The sequence below is a fragment of the Micropterus dolomieu genome, linkage group LG20 (assembly GCF_021292245.1).
Source record: "Micropterus dolomieu isolate WLL.071019.BEF.003 ecotype Adirondacks linkage group LG20, ASM2129224v1, whole genome shotgun sequence".
Classification (NCBI taxonomy): Eukaryota; Metazoa; Chordata; class Actinopteri; order Centrarchiformes; family Centrarchidae; genus Micropterus; species Micropterus dolomieu.
This window is the reverse complement of record NC_060169.1, coordinates 34,055,323-34,075,639: the sequence shown is the minus strand read 5'-3', so window position 1 is coordinate 34,075,639 and position 20,317 is coordinate 34,055,323. Positions and strand designations below refer to the sequence as shown.

Genomic DNA, 20,317 nt, shown 5'->3' with positions numbered 1-20,317 from the left:
CTCAGCTGCCAGGCTTTTAACCAGAACAAAGAAATATGACCACATTACTCCTATTTTAGCTTCATTACACTGGCTCCCAGTATGTTTTAGAATTGACTTTAAAATTCTATTGATCACTTTTAAAGCTCTTCATGGCCTCTCGCCTTGTTATATTTCTGACCTTTTAGTCCCATACACACCAACACGTACCTTGAGATCCTCGGGCAGAGGTCTGTTGTCTGTTCCAGAGTCTCGACTGAAAACTAAAGGGGACAGAGCGTTTGCTGTCAGGGCCCTGAGGCTCTGGAACAGCCTGCCTGAGGAAATCAGGTCGGCTGAGTCAGTGAACTCTTTTAAGTCCCTTCTTAAAACATACTTTTATAGGAGAGCCTTTCCCGATCTTATTTGACTTTATTTTATCCCTTTTATTTTATTGTATTTCACTAATTTTATATTAATTTTTCATGCTCTTGTTTTTTTTTTGTAATATTCTTTACACTTGTTAAAGCACTTTGTAACTTGTTTTTGAAAAGTGCTCTACAAATAAGGATTATTATTATTATTATTTTTTTTTTAATATTCTCTTTGACTCAGAAGAGGCATGGAGGTTGGGGGTTTGATTGTCCATTACAATCAGATTCCTGCCAACAGAGAGAGAAAAGAATGAATCATAGACTTGGAGTATGATGCCAGCAGGAGATTCCTGAGAGAGACAATTGAGCATACAGAGCACATGAAACTCATGTGTCAGATATCCTTTTCTTCTCTCTTTTCTCTCATCTTGTCGCATGTCCCTCTGCTATTTTCTCCTAAGAGATGAAGCCAAAAGGGAAACACTTGGCACTCACTTTACCCCAGGAGAGTATTAGTTAGGTTTACTCAGCAAGCCCCCGCTCCTAATCTTGGCTCACGATCCCTTGGAGGGCTGGAAAGTCACCTCATTTAAAACTGAGACATGGGTAGGAAAAAACAGGTGGAGACGTAGCACTTCTAGAGCGGGTGGGTTGGGATTTCTGCCACATTCCTCAAAGCTTTAATTAAAAGACCAAGATGATGTAGGCGAGAGATGAGAGAGGCAGAGACAAGGGTCAAGCCGGCTAATCGCTCCTCCAGAGAGGCAAGATAGTGGCTAATAAATAGCTGAGATAGACAGACAAAGAGAGGGAGACAGAGGACTGATGGAGTTATGTGGGACAGAAAAAGAGAACGAGTGAACAAAAGGATAGAGTGAGAAGTCAAGATATATTAAGAAGATCGGAAAGAGGAGCAAAACATTGCATGGAAACCAGAAGAGCAGATGTTTATCCAACACAAGGTTTAATAATGTGAGTGCGCCAATGCTCATCTTACCTTCTCAAAGACAGGCTTGTTATTATTCACGTCATCCACCCCCACTAGGACTTGGGCTGTGGCTGACAAGGCCTGAGGTCCGCCTGAGGCGTTGTCATCCGTCGCTGTAACGTTGAGGACATATTCGACACCCTGGAGGTGAGGGGGCGGGCTGGAGCGAAGACGGATCAAACCTGCAACCAAACATACGGATAACTCACTCCCTCAGCTGGTACTGATATGACCAAGGGCATTACTTTGTGTTGAAAAGTGGTGGGGACATAAGGGCTCAGATTGGGGATGTGATGATACACAAGAACAAGATGAAATATTTTTAAAACTGCAATATTAAACACTTCATTTCCTGCATTCTGGAGACAATGTCTGCTCCAATTTACAGCGAATCTTTATTTATATAAAGAGAAACTAAAAATTCAGCTGGCAGACACTTCGTATTTAACTTGCATTGCAAGCTTTCCTATAGTGCAAATAAACCTTTCATTTGTTATTTTACATTTCTTAGTGCAAGCTATTTCTTTTAGAAATTTTTAACAGATTCTTTCAGAAAGTGATGTGGACAAAACCAGCCATTTCAGAATGTGGTGGGGACATGTCCCCAGTGTCCCCAGTGTCCCCAGTGTCCCCAGTGTAAATGACACCCATAGATATGACATCAGTAAATAATTCATCTTTATGTTCACCCTTTAAGTTTGAGATGAAGAAGTTGTCATTGCAGTCGTTACATAATGGCAACACGTTAATATTTCTGCAATTTAAGGTAACAAATTTGCCTTAACAATTGAAAATCCCAAAGATGATACAAACTAGAGCCCAACCAATATGGGATTTTTAAGACAGATGCAGATATTGGATATTTAAGGATTTTATATTGATATTATATATTGACTGATACTCCGATATATCGGCCAATATTCTTTTATACTTCTTTTCAGAAACTCATAACATAAACAAAGATCCCTAATGTTTGTAATGTTTGTAATGTAGTTATGAGACCTTAGTAGCTGTTCCAGTGCACATGGACAGACAAATTGTTCTTTGCCATTGTTACTGAATTTTAAGAATAAAATAATAAGACTTCAAAAATGAGAGAGACTCTGTGGCTAGAAGGTATGAAATCTATCAAGTCAATTGACAAAATAATCCACACAATCAATACCACAGAAAAGCGAGAAACAGGTTGAAAATAACCCACATTTTCCTTCACACTCTGCGCTGTTGCAAGGGCACAATAGTTTCCTTCGGAAATAAGAAGAAAAAAGCTATAAGTGAGAAAGACATTTCTGGTGGACAGACTTTGTTATTTCAGTTCTCAGCTCTGAGAGGGACTTCATTAATTATGGTTACACAACATATGAATAGCTAAATTGATTGGTATTCCCTTTTAGTGCCATCGTCTGGCATTCCATTTCATCCTGTCTCTCTTTCAGTCCAATGTAGGCGTCTCATCTGCATCCCACTCTCTGCTTTGAATGACTCCTCCACTCTGTATTCATTTCACCCCTTGGTGCTCTGTTAGTGTGTGTGTGGGCTAAAAGTGCAGACACACGTATTACATTCTCCTTATCTTCAGAGGCAGGGGCAGGTGCTATGCCTGTCATGTGTTCATTTGATTGCTGTTTCACAAGAGACCCTGGAATTGGAATTATATTTACACTTATCATAGATGTGTATGTGTGCGTGTACTATTCATCTTTCTATCTCTGTTTACCAGACCAGGGGAACTGATGACAAAGATTACAGCAAGGCCATGTATCATTTTGATTTCAATTTTTTGTGGGTACGCACCAGCATGGCACATGTGGAAGGACCATTTACATTAAGCGATTTGTAAATGAATATTTGGAAATTAATGATAAAAGAAACAGAATACAGCAAAGAGCAGCATTTCTGTTCCACTCAACTTAATGCTGTACTGCACATGTACAGTCCCTTCTGTTTGCTTGTGTGTGTGTGTTGCACAAGAGATGGAGGATTGCATGGAGGGGTGTCTGACTTGATGTGTTTGCGACAATAACTGGTTCCCTAGCACTGCTGTCTGTGGTTAAGGAGGCATATGAGAGAGAGGCAGAGGGAGAGAAAGAGTGAGTAAAAGAAATAAAAAATAGACAGGGGGAATATGACTCCAAATTACAGCCATAGAGGTGTAAGTGGAGAACGCTTTGGCTCAAGAAAGGCGTGTCATATACATTGTGTCAGACACATGTAAATGCATAAATACACTAACCCACACACACACACACACACACACACTACACACCTAAAATACACATGGGTGCACACAAACACTTATATTCAACAAAAGCTGCTGAAAAGGTTTATGCCGAGTATAATAAAGTATAGTAGTGAGTTTTTTTCAGGCCAGATTACCAGCAGTCAGCACTCTGTATGCAGAGAAAACCATGGGGATGTTTTGCAAAAGCTTGTATGTAGATAACTAACAAGCATAATAACCTAATTTAATGTTATGTTATTTCATAGGGACATGTTGTGTTAAGGGATTCTGTGGTTTAACACAAATCCACCACGTGCATGCTGTTTTCAGTTTTATTAGTCCTAATTTTGACAACATTCTGCATCCGTTGGCTCAGAATTTTGAAATCATTTCCTGCTGTGAAAGACAAATGCCTTTAATATTGAAGACACATGCGACATAATTCCTAAACATCTCCTTCTAGAGTGCCTACATTTTATTATCATGATATTCTCAGGATCAGCACACAAAGAAAAAAAAGAAAGGAAAAAACTTTCCTACCTATTATCTCCGGGGAAAAAAAGTTATGGATAGCATATTTTCACTACTTATAATATGTTTGTGTAATGGAATTGTGATCCTTGTAAACATGCAATTATGACACACAAAAGAAGCGGATAACAAACAGAAAGGGATTCATAAATTCCTTTAAGAAATATTTCACTCACTAAATTATGTGGACATCCAGTCTGATACTGTTACTGTTATTATTAAACACACAGTATTACAGTGCCTTGCTTTGTAATAATAATAATATAAATATAACGTGAAGATTGATGCCCTAACTAGTTGTTAATTGCAGAGTTTCCCAACCCCTAGGCCATGCAACATACACCATTTATAAAATGTACCCTATAATTTGTACCTATAATTTAACCACTTACTGTGCTATATCTACAGTAATACATTGAACAGCAGTGTCAACATGAGATGGCTTTCAGATTATGTGTGAACTTTAAACAGAGCAGGTCTTTCTTCTAATATTTTTCTCAAATTACACTGTGTATGTATTTCATGAACTGTCTTCAATATGAATTTCATGAGCATGACCCCTATTATGTATCAGCTTTATATTAATAAAATAGGCTATATCATAGAGGTATGAGGAGGTTTCGCAGAAGCCTATATACTGTAGGGTCAAATGTTCACTCAATGATGGAAACGCATCACAAAAATTGTAAAGAACCAGGCCAAATTCAATATTTAACTGCATGCCTATTCAGTATAGCTACTGATAACCTGTACACTCAAGACTGCATCACATTTCTTTCCATTTCAACCCCGACTCTTGCTGTACCCTCTCTTCAGTACCAACTACTAAGTCTGTGTATGTAATTCACTCTGCTTCTTCTTTCATGTAGACCTGGCTAATAATCATGGACACTTAATCCGTGCTAGTGTTAGTGACTTTCAGTTCGACAGCTGGAGGTATTCGTGCCAAACCTCCACCTGGAAATCTTTACTATGATAAACAAAAGCAATTTGCCAATATTCTAAAACAACAGTATCCTGAAAGGTTTGCTCCCAATTTCTCATTATCTAAACCCAAACATGCTGTTGTATATGCTGCTGTATGGTACGGGACTGGAGCTGATAGGAATTGCATTGCGGAATAGTACAATGAGATTAAAATTAGAACAATTGTTTGCTGCATGAAGAGCACTTGGGTCAACAAAAACAGGTCACAAAAGATAAAGAAATAAAGAAATGAGCCATGCATTCAAATGCAGATTACAGCAATACTGCAATTAATGCTGACATCATTTTATCTTTAGGAGCTATAAATATGCACAGCAAGAGGTTCAATAAGTGCTAAATATACAGTAAACATTGTGTCTGTGCATATATGGTAGGTGTCAAGCATGATGTAACACTGCTTTGATAGGTGCACAATAAATGAAAGCCTGTGTCCACCTGAAAGTCTAAAGCCACTGTGAAGCTGTACTGAGCTAAATGCTAATATCAGCATGGTGACATGTTCGCCACTACAATGCTAACATTCTGTTTAGCAGGTTTATGAGGTTTATCTCCAGTAAGTGAGAAAACAGGTTTTATAACTGAATAACTGTAATAATAGTAATTTGGTCAAACAAACCCTTTACACTAGTAGTAGTGGTACTGCAGTTGTAAAGTAGCCACAGTAATAGTAGTAGTAGCAGCAGAATGTAATAGGTACAGCAGTAGGGGTGGACAGAAATCCAAATACAACTACTGCTATTATTTCTAATAGGAGAAAGGTGGACTCTTTGCCCCTAGCATCATGAAAATGAATTAAAAAACAAGATATCCATAACAATAACAAAGATGCATTAAAAGTGAAAGCACTAACCCTCCCTTCTCTTTCTCCTTCCTCCCTTCGCTGCTCAAACAGCGCCGGGGAGTGCACTCATGCTTAATGAATTGAGACAGAAGGCCAAATAAATGTGAACAGTTCAGTAAAGGCAGCAGGGAGACAAAGAGAGAGGCTCTGGCCTACTCGCTATGTCACATATACAGGGAGCTCCGGAGGCGCCCTCTAGTCTGATCCTGCTTTACTCTGCCTCTGGTTGGCATAAACATCTAATAGGGCCTAAAAGCCTTAGATGAGAGCAACACATGCTGGGTAAGTGGTTGAAAATGGGACATGGAAAAGATTTTAGGACACTCCAAGAACAAAGCATACAGCGAGTGTCTGTTCTAATCTATGAGATATGTGTCCCTGTAGTATGGGTTATGGCCGTGTGTGCATGTGTGTCTCTCTATGTGTTTCTCTGGGTGTATGTTGGCTTGTATATGTGTAGATGCATACACACGTTTGGTTCTGTGTGTAATTCTGTGTATGCACGCAGATGATTGTTGATTTTTATGGGTGCATCTATGCATGCGTTATATGCATGCTTGTTTACAGTATAAGTGTGTGTATTATATTCAGCACGTGTGTGAGCTTGCATCTCTCTGGCATGTGTCTGAATGTACAGTTTGTGTCTTATGTATAACAGCCTGCAGTCAAATTTTATGTGTATGTCCAAGAGAATGTTTACAATTCAATAAAATAAGTACAGTTTGTTTGACACCGTGTGTGTGTGTGTGTGTGTGTGTTGCTGCTATCAGAGCCAGCACATATCATTGCTTATTGGGGATGGAGAAGATGTTTCTTCGGGGGTCAGTGAGCAGCCGTCACTTCACATGAAGGCAGCCAGGAGGGAGGAAATAGAGGGACGTAGCAAGGGATGGGTGTGAGACAACACAGTGGATGGAGAACAAAGCGTGGAGGGGCGGGGGCGGGGTTAGGAGGAGAGGGGCAGAGGGAGTTGCTTCCTCCAGTCAGCATCGTGCCACGAAATTGCAGACTGGAGTTGCAAGAGAATAAGGGAGAAGTGAGGAGAAGGGGTTGTGGAAAGCGTGACAAAAAAAGGAAAAGAGAGCTTTAACAAAAAGAGCAGGACATGGAATAGTGAAGGTGAAAAAGAATGAATTTGCCAGAGGGAACCAGGGCAAAATAATGTGGGTTTGTTACATAAAGCTGGGATCAGACACAGGTCAGCACATCAGACCAAACACAATAGATAGGAGGCGAGCAGTTCAGGAGGAAAGACTAAACAATAGAAATAAAAGAAGACAACAGGACGACGAATGCTACCCAATCACCGGTTATCTAGGAGTCTTCACTGAGAACAAGCTCACCTATTCCCTCCCTCTCAAGGAAATACTTTTTTTTCTGAAAACCCATAAAACTTAGCTGAGAAAAAAAAGGAGTTGATTGAAGCCTGTTTACTGGCGGTAGCATTTCCCCTTAGCTGTCACTAAATACATCCTCCCTTCCCCGGGTGTTTCTGTATTTATGGGTTTTAATAGGAAGAGCGTGATCATCATATTGACCGGCCTGCTCGGATCTTAATGGGTGCCTTAAATCTCAGGGAAACACACTGTATTCTGGGGTGAGTTACTGGCAAATTAACATGGAGAGGGAGGCTTGAATGATTGTTGGACATTTAGAATGAGTGGTGGTGCAGGGGGGGTGGGTAATAAATGATTTTCAGCAGCAGCAGAGACAATGAGATGGTTTGGAAAGGGTGGGTGGAATTCAATGTGTTCGCCTTCCATTATAAGAATCATAAAATAGCTTTAATGACCAAATATTGGGCACTTTGAAACAAGATATTGGATCATATTATAAGGATTATGGTGTCACACTTTTGGCTCACACACTTTGGTGCAGACAAACTGTGTAGTACCTTTGTGTGCATCTGTGTTAGGCTCACTTCCTTCTGTGTGTATGCACTTCTGGAAATGACTGGTTGTCAGTTGATTTACCGTAAATCCATCACTGTTAAGGGTGTGCTTAATAAAGAAATGTACTGTTATACTGACATAGAGGAAGGACGCAGCAGCACACACTGTTCTACAGTCCTCTATTGGAGGGATGAACACCATTCTTTCAGAAGCTATGCATTGTCTTACACCTTGGTCTTTTATAGGTGTGAAACTGGGTGGAGATCATTATCATACTCGCTAAACCATTCAGTGAGCCCTGTTGCATGGAAGCATCTGCATTTCATATGTTTCTCCACTCTTTTATTCTGGATTTTCATTAAATTCCAACCTTACAACTTGGCTAGTCCAAATCCGCCCCTCAGACACAATCACATATCTTCCTACTGAAGACATAAAGGTTTAAAACAGCTCACAAATGTGTAGTTTCTTTACATTTGTGAAATTTTGATGGTCAGGCATTTGAATAGTAATTGAGCTGCATTTATATAGCACTTCACAGACATGTTTTCTTGGTCATAATCAAAATAAACAATTTGTATGTTGATGCATCACTGATGAGGTTTTAATAATTTTTGGGTAACAATGGAGCGAGCGCCAACATATACTTTGCTATGGACACCCAGGAATTGGGATAATTTGGTGACTGTTGGTCTGCGTTGGTGTGTACAGACTGTTTGATATCTCCCTAACTCTCCTGTTGGTTTTGATGTACCTGCTTGATTATTGGTTTAGTTAATAAACCAACAAAGAATTGAAAAAAACAAACAAACAGATTAATTAGGGGTGTGGGAAAGAATTTATTTTTAGATGCATCGCGATGCAGACTTGGATGATTATGAAATAAAAAATTCACAAATGTCAATAATCGATTATCTATAGGTTGATTGATAACGTCGGAACGAAGAAGGCGGAACTCGGAAATGCGGAAGTGCAGCTCCGGACCCATGTGGTTCTCCCTGTTCGGCACAGACAGACAGCTGTTGAATAAACGACTACTGCTACTAAACTTTCACATGATCAATAAAATCAATGCACAACTAACTTTAATGATTTTAACCTGCACACTTTGCAGCACGGCAGCGCTTAACTAGCATCCTCTCCTCATTCTTCAGAGGACAGCTACATGACAGGCAGCAGCAGGTGACAAGTAGGTGAAATCAGCGGAGCAGAGGAAAATACGAGTGATACGTTTCAGTCTGGCTGTAAATGTACAGTGTAGGTCACGCTGTGTGTGTTAATTAAAGTCTGTCTGTCGTTTTCCAACTGCTGGAAAAGTGAAGGCAGTTAGCGCTAACTGACATCTCCTCTTCAGACTGTGGTGTGGAAGCTGCAGGACATTTTTTGGCTGCTAGTTCAAGTTTTTTGTTGTCATTCATCCACATATCGAGTACACAATGAACCAAATGCCGTTTCTCAAGGCCCATGGTGCTCAATACAAGATTACAATGATCAACTTACAAGACACGTAACTACACTAGACGAGACACAAAAAGGAACAAATATATTAAAATGGAGTGACCGTAGTTTGGCTGGAGTGTTGTACTTGTTTTTTGATTGTTACAAATACTTTGCTTTAAAAGTACCAAGTTGTCACATAAGCCATGTTTCCATCTAACTGTCACGCAAATTTTAAGCGTATTTTTGAAATGTCGCAAAAAAACAAAGAAAAAAAAAAGAATTTGGCACCAGGCTACGGCAAGTGTTGTTACATCAGTAGTTGACGTTACACATGGCTGTAATAAACAAGAGGTATAGGTTCTAAACCAGAAACAAAACCAGTCACATGAACCTGAAGGCCATTGATCTTAGAAAAATGGAGAGAGGTCCTCAGGATTGTGTTTCAAGCGGGCAAGTTGCTACCAGCTATCTCTCCGCACGTTATGGGAATATCGTGTTAGCGGAGTTTTGCGTGCCTGCCAAGAATTACAGTACATGCACCTCCAAATACTGCTTTTAAACGCTATAATATCCTTTGTGGGGTTCATCAATGGTGATAAATGATTCAAAGTGTATATTTTATTATTGTTTAGAGTCGTTAATATTTTATTACACTCAGTAGAAGTAGCATTAATTGAGATTCAGCAAAAATATCTGGTGATAACCCCGTTTGATCACTGTGTAGAGCAAAGGATCTGAAAAGGACCTTTAAGAGGTGAATGCATAATTTGGCAGAACAGATGATGCACGCACGTTTTCTCCGTTGCTTGCATCAGCCACTATTCTGCTTTTAATGTGAGGTCTCCAGGTCGGATTCAGCCCTGTGCGCGCTCCCGAGCGCCTCTCTGACTACAGCGACAACACGACAGCTAACGACATGCAGTCTAACACCATAAAACAACCGGGTCACAGCAAAACACAGGCTCCACGTAAGGATACGGGAGGAAGGTTTATGTGCTGAAGCCCATCAGACCAAACAGGTTCCGATGATGTCGAGTAAGAACAAAGTGAGCATTAGTAAAGCTGGAGAAACACAGAGAAAGTCACGTTAGCTCGCCGGCTAACGCCGAGCAGTTGCTAATGTTATCCGGTGCAGAGATATATCGCTTTCCACCTTACTTCACCAACTGACGCCACCCATGTTACTACCCTGTGTACAGCTGTTGATTTAGCCTGCAAGAAAGGCAAAAAGCAAATGTGGAGCGATTTGTTTACTAACGTTAGCCTATAGTGATGCAGCCAGGAGCAGCCAGCTGACGCTACAGTAGCCTGGACCTGCCGCTGTTTGCTTTGTAACGTTCAGTTTATGTTTAGTATGGTTTGACCAATACTCAGGTACACAGCTTCTCCAGCTCTCTGTCGCTGTAACTAACGTGACCCACATAACATAAAACACTGCAACAAAACGGTCACAACAACACAGAGGAAGAGCCATCCACTATCACTAGTTACAGTAAAGTTACTTACTGCGGTCTAACTGTTATAAAGTGTGACACAATCTCATTATAATATCCATTCCAGCTCAATAACTGTTTCATTATCATCCAGTACATGTAGCTGTGCTGACATTGCTGAGCCTCCGGTGACAGATTCACAGATAGTTAAGATGGTTAACGTTACTGAAAAGCAGCAGGCGAGCTAACGATGTAGCACGTTGGCTAAATGCAGTAAATGTAACGTTATCATGTAAAGAGCATGGATTAGTTCAACCTACAGTTGATAAAACTATTACTATTACTGTTACGTTGGGAGTGGGAGTTTCCAGCTCTGTCTGTTCTACCTGTCTCTCTATAGCCGCTGTCACTCACACTTTTACAGTCGCATCGTAGCCTCATAATTGTAATGAGGTGCCTAGAAATTCCCACCATTGAGGTGATGCATCGTGATGCATCAAGATATTGAATCGAATCGTTGACCTGATAATCGTAACGAATCGAATTGTGAGACCGGTGAAGATGCACACCCCTAAGATTAATGCATAGTGAAGATAATCATTTGTAAAACCCTTAGTCAGTATTATCTTACAAACATGTATTCTCTACTGATAAACAACAATTATAGTTTTTCTACAAATTAACTGATAAATGGCTAAATCGATCAATGTCAGCATGCATATGGAGTCATAAATCCAAATCTGGCATTCAAATCAGAGGATGTCCACAATCCAGATAGACATTTAACTTTGCCTTTACACTGAACTTCAGTAAAAAGCTAGTCGGTCTGAGAAAGCAAACTTATAAAAAAAATGTTAACCTTTAATGACTGATGACTGGCAGAAATGTGGTCAATGCTAAATGCAAATGAGAGCCAAACAATATAAATGGCAAAGCAAGCCTGCGCTCATCATCTGATAGCCGATGGAATCGAGTTATAAGCTAGTCTTCTCCCTGCTTGATGACATGACTGCCACTATCAGCTGACAGTGAATGTCATTGCTGATGAACAGAGGAAATTGTGTCTTGAAGTTTTTAGTAATTAAATTTGTAAAAGTCATCATATTATCCTACAATACGATATGCAGATTCAGAGGGGGTTGCAATTTACCAAAGGGTTTAACCACACAATAAAATTGCCATCATCCCCCTATTTACGCACATACGCGGACACACACACACACACCATCATTAACGCAGTTTCCTATTTCACACTGCTTCTGGCATTGCTACTCCGGCCTCAGAGGAGGTTGAGATGTGTGACTATAAACCTCAGATGATATTTAGTTACAACGACACGCTCCTCACACTTTGGCTGATTATTCTAATGTCCCCATGACATGACCTGTCAGGATTTTAAAATCCTTGACAAAGCGTTGTGCAGTAAGAGGAAGGCTGTTGAGGCATCCTCATCTATAGAACATATAACACATAAGCGGACATAGTGAAGGACATAAAACTACACACACTCTATGGCACACTGCAGAGCTTTTACATTTATACAGTGTATATAAATAGAGAAAGCTACAGCAAAGCAGGATGAAATTATTCTGTCCAGTATTGCCTTTTTAAAAGTGTCTGCACACAGCCAGATAGGCAGATGCAACCATGATTATATATCGTCTTGCATACAGTATCATGCGGCTCTGTGGAGAAACAGAAAACATATTATGGTACCAATATTTAAAGGTTCATTAAAGTCTTGTCTCTATTAGGGATGGACCATGATTTCTAGAATTTTCTAAAAGTCATGACATAATAAAAAAAATTTAATGGTTTATAGGACTATAGTCTTTTTTTTTTTTTACCAGCGTAAGTAATTAACAGGATGTATATGAGCAAATTTTAATAGATACATTTAAAAGTGACATGCTTGCACTATGCAAGGTGTATGTATGTAAGGAGTTGTATCAGTTTGTTTATTTTTCAGTTCTTGATCTATTCAATCAGGCCCTCTCTCACCAAGCTGTCCCATAGTCCATTCCCCAAAACCCCCTCCAGGTGTCGGCCCCTTCTGGGGAACCATGGGGTTATGTTGTAAACCCATGGCATGTTACAAAAGATAGATTGATGAGTATGCATATGAATTAGTTGAGGAGCGAGGAGGTTGTGTATAATGCTACATTGTATTTTTGTGTGCGTTATGCACATGAAGATGCCTTTTAATGTCAATCTTGCAATATGGTGAGAACCCATTTCCAAATGAGAGCTGATGTGCAGACAAGAAGAACAAGAGAAAATTTCTGATTATTTAAAGAATCCAACAAGTCTAACCTTTTTGGCTGTCAATGACAAAGTTGCCATCTTCGTTTCCTGTGGTGATCTTATATGTGATCCCATCCCCATCAGGGTCCTTTGCCAACACCGTGGCAACAAGGGTGTTGGGGCCCGCGTCCTCTGACACGAATGTCCGATATCTGATAAAACACATTGAAACACACAATCAACACTTCTTGGTTTGATATAAATCATGTGTCTCACAAGTGAATCCATTTACAGGACAACCAAATGCACAAGTACTTTTGCCAATCTATACATAATAACCTCATTAATGTAATTTCTAATTTAGTCTTATTTCTTCAGTGGATGTTTGAATTTAACTAGGGCAAACAAACATGAACAGGGCAGGCTTGATAGAAGAAAAAAGGTGAAATGCAACAAATCTATGGTGCAGGCATTTTTTCAAACTGTTTTTACTGCTTTTTTTACAGGGACAGTGCACAATTAAAATAGTTGCACCAGAGTTAGCTAGCAACTAATTTGCATCTGCAGTCCCTGGGCAGGTAGACAAAAGAAAAGAAAAGACACTAAACAACCACTAAACAACAAATACAATACATACAATAACAAAATACATTATATCCATCAATGTGAAAACAGATCTTTTGGCTAACTCTGGCACATTTGCATCTATGCTTATTAATGTGCACTGTCCCTAGTAAATTAAACTGATTAAATAAAATGAATGTGAAATTGATAAAAAAAAAAATACAATAAATTCAAAATAAAGAAAATACAATGCAGTCATTAATGATGACACACTTGTGCTGACTTTAGCCAAAGTTAAATAAAGGGATAGTTTGGGATTTTTGAAGTTGGGCTGTATGACATACTTATCTATAGCAGTGCACTGCTTAGCTTCAGTGCCGGTACAACTCCCTGCTTCTTTAACTTTTAGATACAATTCTGGTAACCACCTTATACAGAAAGTTTTCCAACAGCATCACAGACTTCTGCCCAACCCCCCACCCCACCCCCCACCCCAACCCCACCCCCACCCATCCGCCATCACACCTACCATCATAGAATCCCTGCAATCTAACAACTTTCAAAGTGACAGAGAACATGGGGCAGGGTGGTGTTGGTGAAAACTAGCTTCCTTTTCCTGTGATATTCCTACAGTAAAACAAGACACGGTAGGCAGGAGAAGTTCTCAACTCAGCACTCACTATTGCTTGTGTTGGCCACTGGTCTGCATCACTATCCACAATGACTGAATCCAAATTAGGGATATACTGTAATCATTAATCAGTGGACAAGTGACAGGGGAAGGAGTGTATCCATGACAGCAGCTTAGACAGCAATGTGTTTCCAATTCAACTGAAACCTTTTAAGCATCTAGGTGATGATTTCCTGAGGTGTTTATAATAGAACCATGGATTTCATAAAATTATTTTTACACTGCAAATAGAAGCATCTAACTAGAAGGTCAAAGACACAGTACTCATGCAATTATTATGATATAGTGATACAATTAAATGCACAAATAGACTGATAGAATAGAAGAAATACTATCTTGTAAGAATATTATGCTCAAGGTAAGGGCTTGCAAACAAAATATTTTATACTATGATGTATTAAAATGTCTGTATTATATCAGTATTTATAATCAATTCAAGATAACTTGAACATGAATTTCTTATCAATCACTAACATCCCAAATTGAGCTCAGCTTCTTGCTCTGATATACCCCTTCAGTTTTGTCTTTGTATCTTAGAGTAGCACTTCGAAATTCAGCATTGAACTATCTTTTGGCCTTACACATACATCTCTGACCCACTGATGTGCTTGAAAGCAAAACGTTACTTGAAAGGCAAGCCTTTCTACCTTGTTGACATAAGGTTCATACTCGACAATCTTGGGACACATTTCAGCTGCTTTTATTGGAATAGCAGATATCATAGCAAATACAACATACCGGCCTCTCTGGGTCCTTAGTTAAACATCAAGAAGTACCTGATCATTAGCATTTTAATTAATACAATATTACTGCAACTTGATGGAAGATGACTCTACAGCAAATTTTCAAAGATTAGTTAATTATTATTATTAAAATATTAAAATTACTGATTTGATGATTAAAACTGTACAATACCATATATATTAAAAAAGTCTAAATAGCATACTCCATTTTGTTTTTGTGAAATAAGACAATCGGCTAGTCCAGTTGAGCAAATAAAGCGGTTCCTGGTGTAGTTTCCTTTGGTTTTCAAAAACAACTCTTGTGGAAATTAAGTGTCATTATCTTAAAGGTCCTATATTATGCTTAATACTGTTATTTAGGGTGTCTATTAAAATTTTTACATTTTAATGTTATAAAAAAATTTTTTTCCTCATAGTGTCTATTGCCTTAGCACCTCTATTCACCCTCTATCTGAACAGCTAGGACAGCGTTTGCTGAATCGATGTATGGAGATAGGTCTGGCTATGCGAGACTAGGCCTCACATATTACTGTACAAAAACAAAAAATTATAACTTAAATCACTGATTTTGGTGAAACTGGATTATATATTACAAAGAATATATTTTGTGGTTTTCCCTGTGATGTCCTCTACCTGCTCTGCCGCAACTTTCAGTGATTTACAGAGTCTGCTGATGGACAGATAGCTTTATGTTTTATTAGCAGTTACTTTAGCTGCTAACTACTGCTAACGGTTGCTGCCTCTAGCTAGTTAGCTCAGGTAGCCGTGCAGTTAACCGTCCTCTTAGCTTACTCTTCCCGGACTGGAAGCTTGGTGCTCCGGGGGGGTGTTGGTGTTCATCTCTTAACGTTATTGCAGGAGCTTTGAACGACTTGTTCTGGCAGAGCTAGCTGATAACAGCAGCTATAGTTAGCAGCAGCTAGTGGTTTCTGTAGCATTAGCAACAAGTAAAGCCATCTGTCCATCAGCAAACTTAATAAATCACAGAGCAGCCGGCGAACATCAGAGGAAAAAGCAAAAAATGTTTACTTTTCCTTTCGTAACCGTAAAAGCACTTTCTGAGAGACATATTGAACAACCACCAGCGCTAGCTAGATGGAATGACTGCTTGGTGTTGTGCCAGATGGTGGGGCTGAGATAGGCGGGGCCATCTACTGTGCTGAAGAGCTGGAGCCAGTCGATTATTGAAAAATCTAGTATTGAGTTTATTTCTACTAAAACATGAGCAATAATCTCAACCTACAGGTACTTTGTTTCGTATTGTCTCCCTTTTAGGTCTTTTATGAAAGATTCCATCATTTTTCTTGATGGTGTGCAGTCCACAGTCATAAATTGCATAGTAGAAAATTCACCAAAATCACAAAAATATTTATTTTCTTTCTCTTACTGGTATCCTGCAATGCGGATAGTTTTGTCTTAGTTGCCGAGTTTTGATATTCCTCTTTTGTCACCACCAGAATACCAAGGTGGTGAAAGGAATTGTATTGATTGTACTCATTGCACTGAAAAATTACATTTAAAATATTTCACATCAAGTTGTCAAATATAATGTAATTACTTACAGGGCCGGATCGCAGTCCTGTGAGGCCCCTGGGCACATATCTTTTGGACATGGATTCCTTGAGGTAATTTCACTGATATAACCTGCAGTTTAGGCTACTTTGAGAGAGAGTGGGACAGAGAGGGAGTGAGTGAGAGGAGGTGCTGAGGGAATATGCGTGTAGCTCTGCAATCAAATACAAATTTTCCCACCTTAAATAGTAAAAAAAAAACAACAACAAAAAACCTCCGGAAAACTATATGTGGCAGTCACTACTGCTAATGTAGTGGGCTGCTACAATTTGATGAATGTACACTGTACTGGATATCACTCACCATTTTAGCCAGTAAACACAAACCCAGTAATAAACAAACAGAACGGAAGCTAACTTTGGGCCGGGCAACGCGTCCTTGGCAACGCGTCCGATGAAAGCGTCTATACATCACAGCCAAAATCCTACCTTGGGCACCAGTAAAGTTAGGTCCGACTCTGATAGGCATCTAGCTAAAATGATAGCTAGTTACAGAAAGTCAAATAATGAATGGTTTTCCGTAATATGACGCCCTTCAAACTGTCCTTTTATGCAGAATAAAGTGACTTGTTGGTGAATATTGTATCATGTCACAGTATATTGTAGCGTACTGGGGGGGCCCTAGAAGTCAGCTAATGCTTTAAGTGCGAAGGAGCCCAGGGGCCCTCAAATTGTGAGTGCTGCTGGGCCCTGGGGCCCTAGTGGTGGGCTCACTTTTTAAACACCAAGGGACCAGGGGCCCCTCACATTGTACATACTAAGGGGTCTGGGGGGACCCTAGTGGTGAGCTCACACTGTAAGCACCGAGGGGCCTAGTGTTCAGCATACACTGTGCGCACCGAGGGCCCTGGTATTCAACTTCCTTAGAAAGTCTTGCACCACGCATGACCTGAGGCTTGGAGGCCCCCCTGGCAGTCAGAGGCCTCGGTGCACTAGCCTCGAGTTTGGCATTTTGGTTGTTCTCTTGGTTTAGTTGGAACCAGATGTGACCATATTTTGACGAGAGAGTGAAACTAGCAATCTAGCAAGGCGCATCCCCGATTCACTTTAACCATCAACTGTGATATTAATTGGGATGCTAATGATGTATGTGGGCGTGGCACTCCTAGCTTTCCTTCCCATGCTGCAATCATCTAATCACCCGTGACTCCTCTAAACACATGAGGCCGTTCTATAATCAAGACCTGCAGTATTTACACACTGGCTCACTTCATTCCTTGTCAGATTGTCTGTTCACATCAGTGATACACATGTCATGGCACAAACTTAGATATTGTTAAGTACTATTTTTGCTTTGCTTGTTTGCTTTGTTCTTCAGTTCTTCTGTGTTTTTTCTCGCCTGTGTCTCAGATTTTGGCTCCATAGTGAGGAGTTTTCTGTTTGCGTGCTTTACTCCACGAGCACTCTCTGCCGCATGCCTGCTCACTGCACCTGTCTGCCCGCTCTGAAGACTCTCTGCCTGGACTTGTTAGTTGCACTTTTTATAAGCCTGTCAATAAACCCCTTGTTTTTTCACATCTATTCCAGTCTCAGTGTCCGCCATTGAGTCTTCCATTCATATTGCCCCTAACAATATTGAAGAAGACTTGAAACTCCTGACTGAAACCATAAACTGATTAAGTTGTTTACTGAAGGTAATAAATCATGTGAGAAGAAGGGTCATTTTGTTATAGGCTTACAATCTGACATCTTTTTGCAACCAGTCGCCCCTGCTGGTCATTAGAAAGAATGCAGGTTTAAGGTACATTTGTATTAGCTTCACTTTCCAGACCAGGAGATCAGGAGATTGCTGCTTGGTTGTTCCTCCATTTAGACTTGGAGCTCCTAAATATTGGCCAAACTGACCCTTTAAGTAATTGTAGGTATTTTTCACTCTAGACCAAAGCTTTAGTCAGACTAAAAGACACACCAACTACCTGCGCCTTTTTAAATATTGAGCTTAAAACTAAGATAAAAGATGTAGTCTTTGCACTGCCATTTATCAGTAACTCATTGCCTGCCCACATGTGCATGAATGTGCGTCAACATGCAGGTCTGGTAACTGACAGTATATCCATCCGTCACTCTGCCCTAGCGACAAGGCCTATTCATTTTTCACTGAAAACAAGGTACTCTCATTAGTAGTTGAACACTGATCATGTTGTCACTGCCATCTTTCAGCCTCAACCACTGCTAGAATAGTTCTGCCTGAGAAGATTAGTGATGTGCCACTCGTTTGCTCTGTAGAAATTTCACCTCACACTCTGCAAGCCACACTCTTCCCTGCAGATCAATACACAAGTCAGGTAACGGGAGATGCCCTACGTTTCTTTATTATGTAATTTCTCTAAGGGTACATAGAGCACATTGATCAAACGGCTTCCACTTGTGGTCTAAGGAAGCGATTTGAAAGATCATTAGACAATTGCATGTATTTATCTCACCTAAAAGCCAGAAAGAACTAAGGACTCCTTGTGAATTCTGCCTGCAATTTGATGGTGAAATTACAGACTCTGTCTGTGCAGTTAAATAAATAGATGACTCCTTCACACGGGCTACTAAGCCTCTTTTGTCCTGACTCCCCAAATTATCTCTACTTCTGCATTACAGATGCAGACAGAGCAATCATATATTCAAATGGAGTTGCCTTACAATTAGGCTTATGATTACAAGCAGCTGGAAATGGCAACAATAGCAGATGTTGGCCTTTATTGGTCTGCAAGGCATATCAACTTTGTGATATGCTGAAAACGTCCACCATCTATGGTGGTGATGAAACAGTTGATTAATCAGTTATTCAAAGAGAATAAAAACATGTTTAATCAGCTGATTAACCAATTAAACATTTTTGATACCTGATTGCTCATTGGAGTTACATGTATATATATATACATGTACATATATAATGCATTTGCTGCTTTTCTCTGTTTTTTAAATGCTGTAAACTGAATATCTTTGGGTTTTAGATGGCTTGCTTTCTCTAACAAACAGAGGACACCATCTTTGCGTCTGAGAAATTGTGAATAATAGATAATGGGAATTATTGAGTTTGATAACTGGAATTTTGATTCTTGACCTTGGAGTTGGTAGTTGAAAAAATCTCACCCACCCAAAATGTGTGATTGTGCAGACTGCCTACAAGTACCCAATGTGGTAAGTATAAGCCGCAAAAAAGTCAAAGTTAGAAAAGGAAAAAATGGTGGGATAGTGGAAGACTAAATATTGTCAATGTTGACAATGATTGGTGAAGAAGAAAAAGGCACAGTCTGTGTCCTGCACAGCATAAAAGCAGTCCTCTACTGCTGAAAATTATATTATTAAGCCAAGCATGATGTAAATTTCTTAAGTACACACCGTAGAGATAGTGGTCCATTGCTATGGTGAATTTTTCAGAAGGCATTTTAAGGTTAATCCTACTTGACACTTACATCATCCTAGCTTCAACAAATACCGCTCTCTAATGCTTTCAAGCAGATGCTCGTAGGCGTCTATTGCATGAAGGGCTGCCTATGTGAGTGTCTGAGTATCTGAGAGAGAGAGAGAGAGAGAGAGAGTGGAGAGATATCAGGACGGGTCCCTGAGAGGAAGCAAAAAACCCACAAAATACAACAGTGAAATGCCTTTTGCAATCACATTTGGCCTCTACTACAGCTCTAATTTCGCCCGATCAATGCTGCAGTCTATTGAAAACAGACTCAGACATACACACCACTTAATTTCCAAATGTTTTGCTTTACTTTTAGTTTTAGTTTGTTTTCAAGCTGTTGATCCAGGGAAATAATAGATGTGTCCCTTAGGCCAATGCCTGATGTCTGTTTTTATTAATTTTAAATTAATAAATTTAATCAGAGTTTATCTGA

The 20,317-nt window shown here is 39.7% G+C and overlaps 1 protein-coding gene and 1 long non-coding RNA gene across 7 annotated transcripts in view; one reads left to right on the top strand and one right to left on the bottom strand.

Moving 5' to 3' along the window:
* Positions 1 to 20,317, bottom strand: part of mtss1lb (MTSS I-BAR domain containing 2b) — a 771,894-nt gene that overhangs the window by 407,567 nt on the left and 344,010 nt on the right. The gene's annotated exons all lie outside the window — the stretch shown is intronic.
* LOC123958660 lies at positions 15,910 to 17,953 on the top strand. The gene is made up of 3 exons (XR_006822139.1): positions 15,910 to 16,152; positions 16,472 to 16,532; positions 17,829 to 17,953. It is a non-coding gene; the product is annotated as an uncharacterized LOC123958660 (long non-coding RNA).